Source organism: Coturnix japonica, chromosome 3 (genome assembly GCF_054131305.1).
Source record: "Coturnix japonica strain WE chromosome 3, WE-NBRP24, whole genome shotgun sequence".
Taxonomy (NCBI): Eukaryota; Metazoa; Chordata; class Aves; order Galliformes; family Phasianidae; genus Coturnix; species Coturnix japonica.
The window spans coordinates 43974430-43987187 of record NC_140665.1 but is presented as its reverse complement, the minus strand read 5'-3'; the positions used below and the strand labels follow the sequence as shown (position 1 = coordinate 43987187).

Here is a 12758-nt window from a genome sequence, read left to right as displayed (position 1 = left end):
CTAGATGTAAGCAAGTCAGTGTCTTGCCTGTTACTCTCACTAGGCACACACAGTAGATCACCTGTTTTCCATCTCCTGCCAAATTGGCAAAGTGACAGACTGTGGGTGAGACAAATAGAAAGAACAGGTGTATCATTCGGCTTTTGCAGCATTACTCACATCTGTTCTGATCCAAGTGCACTGCTATGGCGAGTCTGCAGGTGAAGCTCAAGAGAAAATGAAGAAAGGGGAAGATTTCTGTGTGGTCCACAAGCAGCAGAAGCCTCTTCTGTTTCCATCTCAGTCACCTCAGCTGTACAAAAGCAATCACAAAGTCCTGAAAGACTCTTCTGGACATGTCCCTAGTGGGAATACCCATGCAAAAGAGGAATAGGGTAACCCAGGGCTTGGACTTGGCGATTCAACCACTGCTTACATGCAGACAAGGGCAATGAAATGTGCAGAAGAGCACCCCTGCCTAAAACATGCTTTTTTTTTTTTTCCATTCAGAACAAGCTAGAGATCAGACCACATGTACAATGTTATCTTTTGCTACCATCTATAAATCTCCAGCTTTCCATACTCCCAGACAAATCCACAATACTCTGGATCAAACTTTGGTAGAGTAAGAATGGGAGACCCCTTATTATTTCATAGGCAGTAGCCTTCAGGTGGCCACAAAGGATATTAGACATAGTTTATCTAAATCTATACAACTCATAAATCTTATTGTGTGGGTCAGAATATACCTTCATTGAAGCTCTGTTACATTTACTGTAAGAAGAATAACTTTGCCCTGAAGGGACAGCTCTTGCAAATTGTGTGACACCAGTTCCTTGGAACTTCTCCATTCCTTCACATAAAAATAGGTCACTGAAGAATTGAGCCTTTAGCTCTGCTAAAATCATCAATGAACAAGTATCTATCATGTCCAGTTAAGCATGATAGGAATGGAATTGTCAGCCTTGAATTTTTATGTAAATGAAATGGGCTGATTTCATGTAAACGCAGCAATGTAGAGCAGGCTGGAACAATTGATGTAGGGCCAAAAAAAAGATATGTCCACAAGTAAGTAACTTGTGTTTAAATATTTCAATCTCACAGGACATTGCAAAATCAAGATCTGTCCAAAGACAAAGAGCAGTCGACCATTACATTAAAACATACCACTCAGAAACACATGATTCCCTCTCTCAGTGTATTAAGTCAGATTGACTAGAAAGTTAAAAGAAATCTATAACTTTTAATATGAGTGCAAAAATGGTGAGCTGGGAGACCTCAAGTACTCCCAAAAAAATTTGATGACATCTTATGGAGTTCCTAGCAAACAGCATCCACCCCACTGAAGTCACTGTCCCAGGAGGAGGCAGGCAGTATGATTTGGGGCACACTTTGGACCCACGGCCTCTTACATTCCATAAATACCTTTGTGCAGAGAAAAAAACAACAGGCATTTTCAGACTTGAAATTGGTATCAGAGCCATGCCTAACTCCGTCTCTGCTCCCTGTGGCCCCCTGCCAAGTGCAGAAGAAGTATCTTTGGAGGATCTGAAGGAAACCAGCCAAGGAGACCTTCTTAATCTCCTTCCCTGTGTACTCATCACAGAAAACCTCTCCAGGAAATGCCAGGACTCCCAAGCCTTCCAGAATGCACACAGCTCCTAGCAGCTTGCTGAGGTCCTTGTTTTGCTCTCAGGCACTCTACATACAAGACATTACAAGACTCCAGGTTTCATATGATTCAGAAATGACCCAGCATACATAGGTCCTAGCTTACTGTCATAGTAAAGTGACCAATAGGACAGCCTTCTGTTCTCCCATCTGGAAGGATATGATACCTCCTGTGAGTCTTTGTCAGCCTGGGAAGAGGCCAAGGGACCTGCAAGGCTGCAGGTCTGCTAACTTTGTTCCCTGCCCTTGGTGTCACAGGTGCTCATTAAGCAGTCCCAGAAGCTGCTTTCCCAGATAATCTGTCAAATCCTTCTTCGTACTCTCAGTCCAGGCTTGTCCAGATGCTATTTCACTTCTAGCACTTAAGGCTGTGGTGTGCAAGGCATCGTATGAGATGTGAGTGGCTGCAGGCAGGAGCTTTTCCTCCCTATGGTGCAGCCAGGACTGTGGGCACTGGGGCAGGAGTGTGCAGGAGATGCCTCTGCTGGCAGCATCTTTTTCTCCCCTGGGGAAAATGCAGTGGAAAGGGATTCAGTGGTGAGAAGTGCATTCTGGACCACAGATGTTTTAATTAGGAAGGATTAGTCAGATCCTGTGCTTTCTGGAAGCTACAATATTTTTGACATGAGAAAGCACAGAGGAGCCAAGTTCCTTGTAATCCTATACTGGAAAGCAATAGTGATAGGAGTTTGAAAGGATACCAGTGAGAGATGAGTCCGTCAAGTCCACAGTAACTGCTGCTACATTTCCATGCTTATTAAAGTGTTAAAAGGAGTGATCCACTAAAAAATTTCTAGCATTGCAGGTGCTCAAAGTCAATTCTTCACTCAGATTCTGTGTATGCCCAAGGTACAGTTATTCTCTTCCACAGCTGAGAGAGAAGTATAATAGTCTTGGAGGGCTCAATGTAAAGATCAGCTCAACAGTTCATGCATAAATCATTCTTCCATATAAATATCTCATAGGGTCCTAAGATCACTATATATTAAAATATGGATGGTATTCTTAGCCAAGAATGAAATCCCAAGAAGCTTTATGGGCTTTGTGTGTGCTTAAGAAATAATGAATTCCCAGGGAAAGGAGCATGGCTTTTTATTGTGTGTGATATTGAAAGTGCATCTACACTTATATAAAACCAGAAGATGCAAACTGGCATTTGACTTACAAGGACAGGCTCTCCCATTGGATCACAGTTTTGGCCCTGGCAGGGCTCAGGCTGACATTCATGAGGATGGTTTTAAGGAAACCTTTGCTCATATCAGCATGAAAGGAAACCATGTTTTGAACACCTGTGGAGACAGAGACACTTCCAGACCAGCAAAATGAGAGCCTGAAAGAAGAATCATATAGCACAATGTGGGACTTGTAATTGGAACAAGTTCAGTGTGGGGACCTGTGGTCAGTGCCCTACCTGTCTGTCAGTACCCTGGCACTGATGATTTCTGGACATCTACTAAGAGTCTGGAGTTTGCTAAAAGCAGTTGTGAAGTCCAGGAGATAGTTGTGAGCATGGGGGCAATGTAGTAGTGTCAATGAATGTCAAGGAGCAAGTATCATGCCTAAAGCCCAGTCCCTGCTACTAGTCCTGTGGGGCTGAGCTCACCCACCACTTCCATGCCTGCTCTCTCCAGCTAAACAAATTTGGTTTTACTGTCCTTACATTCACAATGCATGATAAAGGTGCTGCAGTGGAAATACCAAGTTATGACCTGAAACAGTGATTGAGCACCTGGTGGGAAGGCAGGGCCAAACCAGGGGAGCTCAGGTGCATGCAATGTCCCTGAGTGACCAGAAGGGGTGGGGCCAGGATCCACCTCTTCCCAGACCTCATTTAAGGGTTCGTGGTGGAGATAAGGGCATCTTGCTGGGGGTTTCTGTTTACTTGAGGCCTTCCAATGGTAAGCAGTTTTTCTTTATTTATTTTTGTGTTTATGGTTCTCGCATCTGTGCTTATTCTTATTTGCTGCAGCCTAGGATTGCTTCACCCTGCTATTATAGCTGTACTTTCCATCACACTGCACCATTACAGATATCATAGAAAGTCTTTGAGCTTGAAGGTGTACTTGTTTAAGAAGCTGATGAAGAACCCCTCATGCCATTTAGAGGCTGCTAATGTTATATTTTTACATGGTTACCAACATCATAAATGGCATTTGCATATAAGAAAGTTGGTTTTGCAGAAGGAGTTGCTGAGAGGGATGACTTCTCCAAGCACTATCTGGTTTGTTTTGTACCCTCTTGCTTGGCTGTTATGCTCACCAGGCACATGCAGTAGGTAACCTGTTTTCCATCTCCTGCAGAACTGATAAAGTGATAGGAGCTGTTTACTCACCTCCATCCTGAGCTGGAGTCTCATCTGTGTGACAGGCAGTGTATGTGAGCTGAGGGAGCTGTCCTTTGGTATAGCGTGGCCTCAAGATGTGAAGTGCACTAGCAAAATCACATTCCATTTGTCCTTTTTCTCCCCTTAGGAAATGGGTCTTCACCTTCCATTCTTTTTTCTTAAAATAAGTGCCAAAATCTATAGTGCACATCAAGACTTAACAGGAAAGTAGTGTGAGGGGTTTGTTTGTTTGTTTCCTGGAAAGCTGTGCCAAATATTTTTTTAATAGAGTAAAGGAAAAGGCCATTCTCCAGTTCCCTGTATGAACATGACGTGGACAACTCAATCTTTAGTGATAATGTATAACAGCTTTTCTTCCCTGGTTAGCAAGGATGGAGCAGGAGCTACCTCTTACACATGATAAGGTTCACTCTAGCTCCCTGCTGCAGGGAAGACACCAAGGACCAAATGCAGGCATGCTGCAACCCACCAGCATCCCTATGAACCTTGGCAATTTCTTGCTCAGTCCTTCAGGTGCCTTCTGAGCCTTCTCAGGGATACCTGGGCTTCCTGCTGGCCTGGGTGGAATTGGTCACTGGTAGCTCTGAGCTTGCATTATGTAGTTCAATAGTGATTGTGGCTGCCTGTGTGTATCAAGTATTTTTAATAAACTGTTTTTTTGGAGGAAGAGCTACAAGACTGTGCCAGCATGCACATGCAGTGAAACTATTCAGAGCTCAGGGAGTGCAATACAAAGGTCTTGTTGAGGGTAGGTGGGGAATAGTAGAAAGGCTCTGTCTCTTGGAGCCATTACCAGTTAAAAGCCAAGGTGAAGGTAGCTCCCTGTGTAAGGCATGCATGTGAGTGCAAGTTGGTGAGGAGTAAGATGGTGGAGCTGTTTGGTTTTCTGCATGTGTTCTGCTGCAGCAACTTCTTCCATGTACCTCACCCCTTATCTCATCTGGTGTCAGTGGATTTCCAAAGCCATGTTTTTAGTAAGCATATAGTGTTTAAGATCCAGATCACAATATCTGTTACTGTTTAGGCTGTTATTGTTAATGATTCTTTAATAGTGCATCTGACATTCTTTCAGTTGTGAGAACTGGAGCTTTGTTATTTCCTTACTTAGGATGTTTATGTGAACATCAAACTTACTGCCTTGTGGTCTATTTCAGGAGTATAAATAAATATTAGTAATCAATATCAAGCAAGTACTAGGCACAGAGAAATGCTTGGCTTGTTGAGGTGTTACACAAACATATAACAGAATGATTCTCTAAACTCTTTCAAGTCTACGATCAAAGCAAAAGAGAAGAAAGAACAAGAACATACAGAGTGTTAAGGAACAACAATAATGTATCAAAACTTTCCTTTAAGAATTGTTTGCTTTGATTCTTTAGAGGTTGTGGACATAATTCTGAATGAAATAAGCTGTGTTGGGTCAGAGAAGGCTGCTGGGCTTGTCCTTGACTCTGCGTTGCCATCACAGACCTGGAAAAATAAGGTTGTTCAGGTAAATGCTTGCTTAGTTGTCTTTGAATGTCTGTGTAGTAATGGCTGTTCATGAAAGTGTTACTGCATGTTCAATCTACCTTTTATATCTACTGCACCGTATCTCAGACATCAATACCAAGGGGATCTCAGATCCCAGCCTTAGCACCTGGCAATTGCCCCTGACCTGACTGAATGCAGCAGAGCCAGAGTTCAACCCAGTTAGTTTTATCTGTGCTGCGTATCACACTGAGATAATGGTGGCATACAAAGCTTGAAGAGGAATGTAGTTCTGTTACTTATTCATGTAGGTGCTATGAACAACATCATCAACCAGCTCTCCTTCCTTCCATCTATGCCAAGCTGGGATTAGTGGGACACCTTGCACCCATATTTTATCTCGCGTATTTTGATCAGGGAAGCAAAATAAGAGAGACTGTGTCTCCTTTAGTTACTTCACTTTATTGAAAAATAAAACCGCACTGTACCTTGTGCATGAATAGAGAGATGCAGGTGTGCCTTTCTGTCTGCATGCACATCAGTGGCTCTTAGAGTGAAAGTCTAGCTTTTTTCCTGTCTTAGTTTTCCATTACATTCCCGAAGTTAATAGAGCTGTTTCAAAACAACCATATTGTTCCTTACCTTCAGCTATGAGTAACACTTAAACATATTGTAAGACGATCAGTCTACACACCTGAGGCCAAATGCTTCTTTCTGTGATAATTCTGAGTGCTGATGGGGCTCAACACAAATGTTTTTTAAAGAATGAACACTGTTGCAGGACAGTGTAGAAGCACTCAAGTGCAAAATGTCACACATAGCTAACAGCTCAAGTACAAGAGGACTTACTACATTCTTCTTTCTAGGCCTGAGCACCTGATTAACAAAGAAATTCTCTCCAAAAAGCTTGATACAGGGTCTGAGTTCTTGTGGGTTTGTCAGGGGCTTTCAGTTGTTTCCCAGTACCAAGATAGCTTGGATACTTGCAGCAACAGGAGCGCATGGCTCAATTGAGGCAATCCCCATTGATTGTACGAACCTCTGTAATTAGTAAGCCAGTGCAGTTCAAAGAGACTGGGAAAAGTGCTGGTTTTCTGTGGGGGTCAGCAATGGGGCCTCCTCATCATTCACCACACAGCACTACACTGCCTGGGTAACATCCTAGCAAATGGGCATCTGCCCCAACCTTCAGCCTTGTCACCTGGTGGCAAACTGGCAAAGGACTGGTGCCTGCCTTCAGCCCCTGAGGGGAACACCACACACAACTACCCCCTGAAAGTGAGACACTGTCTTAGATCAGAAACTCTGGCCATGCATTTACAGAGCATTATCTCAGTTATTCCAGCACTTCCAGTGACCACTTTGTGGCTGCCCAACACTTGCCAGCATGTGCTTGCCTTGTGGTATGTTAGTGCTCAGCTCCTTATTTCGAAGTCCCTCTGTATTATCCCGGTGGTGATGTCAGCACCCTCCTCTCTCTTTTTCCTTCCTCTCCCTAGCCCTGAAGCAAGGCAGCATCTAGAGTATAGACAGCTGGAGGCAGGAGACCATGTCTGTCCCACAGCTTCAGAGGTAAGTGACAGGTTAAGGCAACAAGGATAGTTGAGTCCAAAGTCTCATGGCTCTACAAGTATTACACTAGTCCTTACCAAGACCTGACTTATGGGCAGGAGATGACAGTGAGCAGGATGGGATGACTATAACATTGCTTGGTTGAAGGCCTGTAGACCTTAGTAGTCAGCTTCAGAGCTATATGAATGAACAGATACACTTGGTCATACAGAAATCATCTGCATACACAAAATAGACACAAACACAGCCATATATATTTGTCTGCATACATAAAATAGATGCATACACGCACATATATGTCTATGTGCATGTAGGAAAGATCCACTTCTCATGATGGCAAATCTGCCTCTAAGTCATCCTTATTCTTAAAGCACTTGCTGTCTCCTATGGGATGCTGTTTAAGGATAGGCATGCAGAGACTTTGGCACGGATTGTATTATCTATTAAGAGGGTGAACGTTATTTTTCCAGGCTGTAGGTTGAGGTGACTGGCTGGGTTTTCCTCCTTCAGTGGAAGAACACTGAAATATTCAGAGGTTTCATATGAAGTATAAACATGCCAATTCTGCTAACTTGCAAAGTCATTACCATAGCATCAGCCTGAAAATACATTTGTCCAGAGGTGAATTTTTCCCCTAATGAAATAAACAGAAATATAAGTGCTGTGCCTTTGCCTTCTCCTGTAGAAGGGCTGCTCAGGGAGCCCAACAAAGACAGAAGTCTGATGTGTCCTTAGAAGAGCTCAAGGGGACAAGCACAAGACTTAGCCAAAAGCTGCTAGCTGTTTGGGTTTACTTTCAATGAGTGTAAACCTGCCAGAGGCTTAAAAGAAATAGCAACATCCTGGGAACCATGGCTTTAGTCCAACTTTTCCATTCTCTTTGCTCTCATCTCTACTGTGTCAAACTGACAGCTTTTGCCTCTTCCTGCAAGTTTCCATCATGATGGGTAGGAGATGGCAGCCAGCTTCTTGATTCAAACAACAGGTAAAGGCTTCCAGCTGTGCTCCTGATTGCTGTGCACTGACATCAGTTTTTCTGATTAAATTATCCATTCCCTGCAGCTAACCAACCAGTAAAATGCCTTCCCTCAATTCATGTTTTCTCTATGAGTCAGGGAAGTTTGTTGTTGGTAACAATGGAACATAACAAACTCATGTTCTGTCTTAGGTAAGTCAGGATGTTACAGACCAGTTGTCAGGGATGTTTCTAATATATTTGATGATGATGTTCCAAATCTTCAACTGTCCTGGTGTTAAAAGGTGGGAACAAAAGCCACTTTAGAAAACATATTTAATGTATTACCTGCAGATGCTGGATACAGAAATGAAATCACCATTGTGATCATTGCAGCATAAGTCTCTAAAGATCTAAGGAGGTAGAGGAAAAATAAGTTGAAAGGTGTTGTGGAGAACCAATGCGCACCCTATTACAGTTTACCTGGAAGGGCCTTACAAAGCTCTCAGTAGGCACTGCAATAGATGCAGAAGGCTATAGAGATCTTCAGGAGCAGCAGACATATGCAACTAAGGCACATGTTGAATGCAGGTAAATTGTAAGGTGGATGTTGGTTGAAAAGCTGATGATCTGAAAGCAACAGGTGCACTTTATTCTGAGGGGAGATAGGTGTGGTAGGCTTGTAACAGGGCTTCAGAGTGCTGTATCATGATTTCTTTATGTTCTTGCTGATGTTGCTGAATACAGCACCTGAGGATGTATGTAAGTAAGAAAAGTCTCATTCCAACATCTTGGAAATTACTGGGAACTCATTCTGGGATTTACTGAAAAACACCTGAAAGACGATGCAATTGCTGGTGACAGACAACCTCAGTAGACAAGGGGTAAGTCCAGTTTAATGAACTTAATCTCCCTTTATGACAAGGTTACCCAGGTTGACCAAGGGAAGCCAGTTGATGTTAACTTTTTGGATTTCAGCAGTGTTTTCAAAGCTGTTCTCACAGCATTCTTTTGGACAAATTGTCTGGTATGTAGCTAGGCTGAAACATAACAGGATAGGTGAATAATTGTCTGATGGGCCGTGCTCAAAGGGTCACAGTAAATGGCATTACATCCAGCTGGTGGGTGGTTGCTAGTGGTGTTCTTTAGGGCTTCATTTCAAGGCTAGTTCTCTTCAACGTTGTCATCAATCCCCCTAGGGTAGAGAGCCTCACAAAGAGATCTTGACAAACTGTGGGGCTTGGGTAGTCACTAATAGTATAAAGTTTAACCAGAGTAAGTTCTGGATTCTGCAGCTTCCTCACAGGAAGCAGAAGGGCAGAGCTGAGCTTTGCTCTCTGTGACAATAACAGGGCCAGAGACAACAGCATGGAGCTGTGTCAGGGTAGGGGCAGCTGGGGATGAGGGTGGTGGGCATAGAACGGGCTGACCAGGGCACTGGTCATGATCCTGGACTGCCAGAGTTCAAGGAGCTTTTGGACAATGTTCTCAGACATGGGGTTTGAATTGTGGGTGGTCTTATGTGGAGCCAGGGGTTGGACTTGAAGATCCTTGTGGGTCTCTTCCAATTTGATTCTGGCATTGACTTATAAACAAGTTCACTGTACAACTGACACACATTTGTGTTCAAATATTTAAATTAAAGTTCACTTTTTACCCTTAAACATATATTAATTTGTGACCACTGTAATAAAATCTTAGAAACACGTTCTTAAGTTCAGTGCCTGCCGAAGCTTCTGGCCAGATTTCAGACAACCCAATAAAAAAATGTTATTGGCCAAATGTTAATGATGAACCATATTCTGTTCATTGATAATGTTTCAGAAAAAGCAGGTCCTGTTTGCTACCTTGAAAGGAGAAACCCCTAGCAACCCTGTTGCTTTTTGACTTCGTCTCCTTGCCGCAGTGTCTCTGGAGAGGACATCATCTCTGCACAAGTGCCACGTTTTCAGTGCTAGATGTAAGTAACCTCATAAGCTTTTTTGAGACTTATGCTTTGAAGCAACAGAATTTATTTATTTATTTATTTATTTGCAACCATTCTATCCAAAATGTGCAGACAATTCCTATACAGTAAAAATGAAGCATAAAAATTTCACTGTACCGAGAGGAAAACTAATAAAACAGATCTTGCTGAGCAGGAGCCAAACTAAATGTGTTTAACACTCTTCAGGAACCTGCCATACTTCAGCTCCTGTTGCCCAAACCACAGAGCAGTAGTGGGCTTGCCAAAAACCCAAGTGCTTATACTGACATCCTGGTGATTCCAAGTGGCTCCATCCTTTCAGATGGTAGCCAGCACCACTGGCTTTTCTGTGACAGAGACTGGGGCTGCCCCCATCATGCAGCTAGTGCATGTAGAACACCACATCTGTACATCCACAGGCTCATGCTCTTTGTTTCCAAAATCCCTTGTGTACATTTTTTGGCCAGTTTCTTTGCTTGACTATTGTCTTTCCAGGTCTTCTTACCCCTTCAAATAAAAATAAAAAAGACATAAAGAAGAGGTTGCTGTAGAATTTAATGTTTAAGATGAAGAGTGTGAGGTCTGAAGTTACCTTTCCAGGTGTTTCCATCATTGTAAAGTGAATAGGGGACTCAGGACCTGTTGCACAGCTGCAGCTCTGCTGAGGCCCCACTCACCTGCTGCTGTACTTTGTCTTTACAGTCACTGCCATTAATCTGAACCATGTGGCAGCTGCCATCTTTTAACAGCCACATATTTTCCACATATTTCCTACTCGTTGCATTGCTTTGTTCCGATGTCTTTGAGAGAACATCTGCCCCGAGGATTCCCCTTTTTATAACCTCTTTAAAATATGTCACCATCTGCTCTTTCTTAAAATCTCTTCCTTGATCCCATCACCAGTACCTGGCCCCTCAGTGACCTCCCATTTCTTAGGCAATGAGATTGAGGAGGGACATTCATTCCTTTGCTTTGCATAATACAGCATTCTGTATTATGTTATGGTCAAGTGGCTTGCTCAGTCTATAGCAGAGAAGCACCTCTGCTTTACAGAGAGATGCCTCTTGGCTGCTGAAGGCCCTCTGCTTCTCAGTACTTATTTTCTTAATGCTCCCTTACAGCTGCCCTTACTTATATCTGCCTGATGTCCAGCTATTCCTTGAACAAAAGCATCACTTTGGGTTTTCTCATATGGATGAAAAATATGATTCCACAGATGTAAAGGCATTTAGTCTTATCTTGTTTTCCATAGAACTATATAATATCCCAAGCTGGAAGAGATATTCCACGAGGATCACAGAGCTCTGACAATAGGGATGGTTTTTTGCTTCAAGGCAGATTATTTGAAAAGTAATTTGGGTTTCAAATAAGGGTCTGAGCAAAAGAAATTTGTATGTTGTCAGGTCCAGTTGAATGGAAAGCAGAACTGAAGTAATTGTAAGTGAAGGTAAAGTACCTCTAGTACTTGGGACAGAGGTTAAAGCCAGTATGTTGATGATGCAATATATACTCATCAAAAGTCACTTTGTAATTGATTTTGTTTCTCCCCTTCAGACTAAGCAGCTTTCTACTGATTGCCAAGCATGGCTCTGAGCGTGTGGAGAATGCCTGATGTGAGTGGTGTTCCCTTGGGGTCTGTATTGAGGCCAGCCCTGTTTAAGATCTTTGCTGATGATCTGGACAAGGGGGTTGAATGTACCCTCAGTAACTCTGCAGATGGTACCAAGCTGGGAAGGAGGAAGTATTGATCAGTACTAGATTTTGTGCTGCTTGCATTCCTGGGGCAGGGACCACCCATTTGATTTTGCATAAAGCACAGAGCTGATGTAGCCATTGCGCTGGGAATTTTGACTAATTCTGCAGACAGGGGCCCATATATATGCACTGGTTGGCAATCCACTTTGCACTGCTGTTTGTTCAGAGCAGCTCATGTCAGTTCACAGCAGCTGTGAGGGTGTAACTGTGGGTTACATCTGTAAGCACATCATCTCCCCACCAGGAGAAGGTAAATCTGTACCTACCTCCAATGAGGGAACCTTGAAGGGAAAAAAAAACAACTTATGAGAGTGATCTTACTGCCTTTCTAGCTCAACTTTAACAAAAGTTCTGCTTCTGGGATCCTCAGCCTCGTGGCTGAGCAAAGCTGGAGCCATCTGTGCAGATACTTTTACCATCAGAGGTGCAGATGCTGTTTCGGTGCAGCATCCTAAAGGGCCAAGGGGGGCCTGAAAATGGAATCTGTGTGATAAAAATAAGAAAACAGACTCTCTTTTTCTTTTCTTTCCTTCCCCCCCCCCTCCTTTTTCTTTTCCCCCCCATTTGCCTTCAATCTATTAAAACATTTGTGGATCTTCCTGGAGATTTACCAGCGTTAATTCCAGTGAGACTAATCCTCATCATTTTATTCTGTATCCAATTAAACCTAACACCACTGCCCTCATCGCTAACATATGTTAAACAGAGCTAAATTCATCATCTTATTGCAAATTACATACAATTTGGCCTTTGTTTTTCTTCTGTGGGCACTGATATTTGCTTTCTACTCTGAATTTGTCATTAGTAAACTAGAACTTACCCAGTGAGAGCCGTTAAGTGCATGTATAAAGTAATCAGTCAGAAAATGTTACCAAAGAATGTCAGCAGGTGGGTCCCAGGGATATTACAGAGAGCTACAACCATCTCTAAAATGGAGGGGGAAATTGCAGTTCTCACCACTGTTCACTGCTTAACCTGGCTTCTAAAAACACTGGCAAGCAGAAACTCAGCACTGCCAACTTTTGCAATTGTATCATGAGTTGCTG

General features: G+C 43.0%; 1 long non-coding RNA gene across 1 annotated transcript; it reads left to right on the top strand.

Annotated features, from left to right (window-relative positions):
* The first annotated feature begins 5373 nt into the window (after positions 1–5373).
* LOC107311504 (uncharacterized) lies at positions 5374–7036 on the top strand. The gene is made up of 2 exons (XR_001554100.3): positions 5374–5486; positions 6964–7036. It is a non-coding gene; the product is annotated as an uncharacterized LOC107311504 (long non-coding RNA).
* Positions 7037–12758: the final 5722 nt, after the last annotated feature.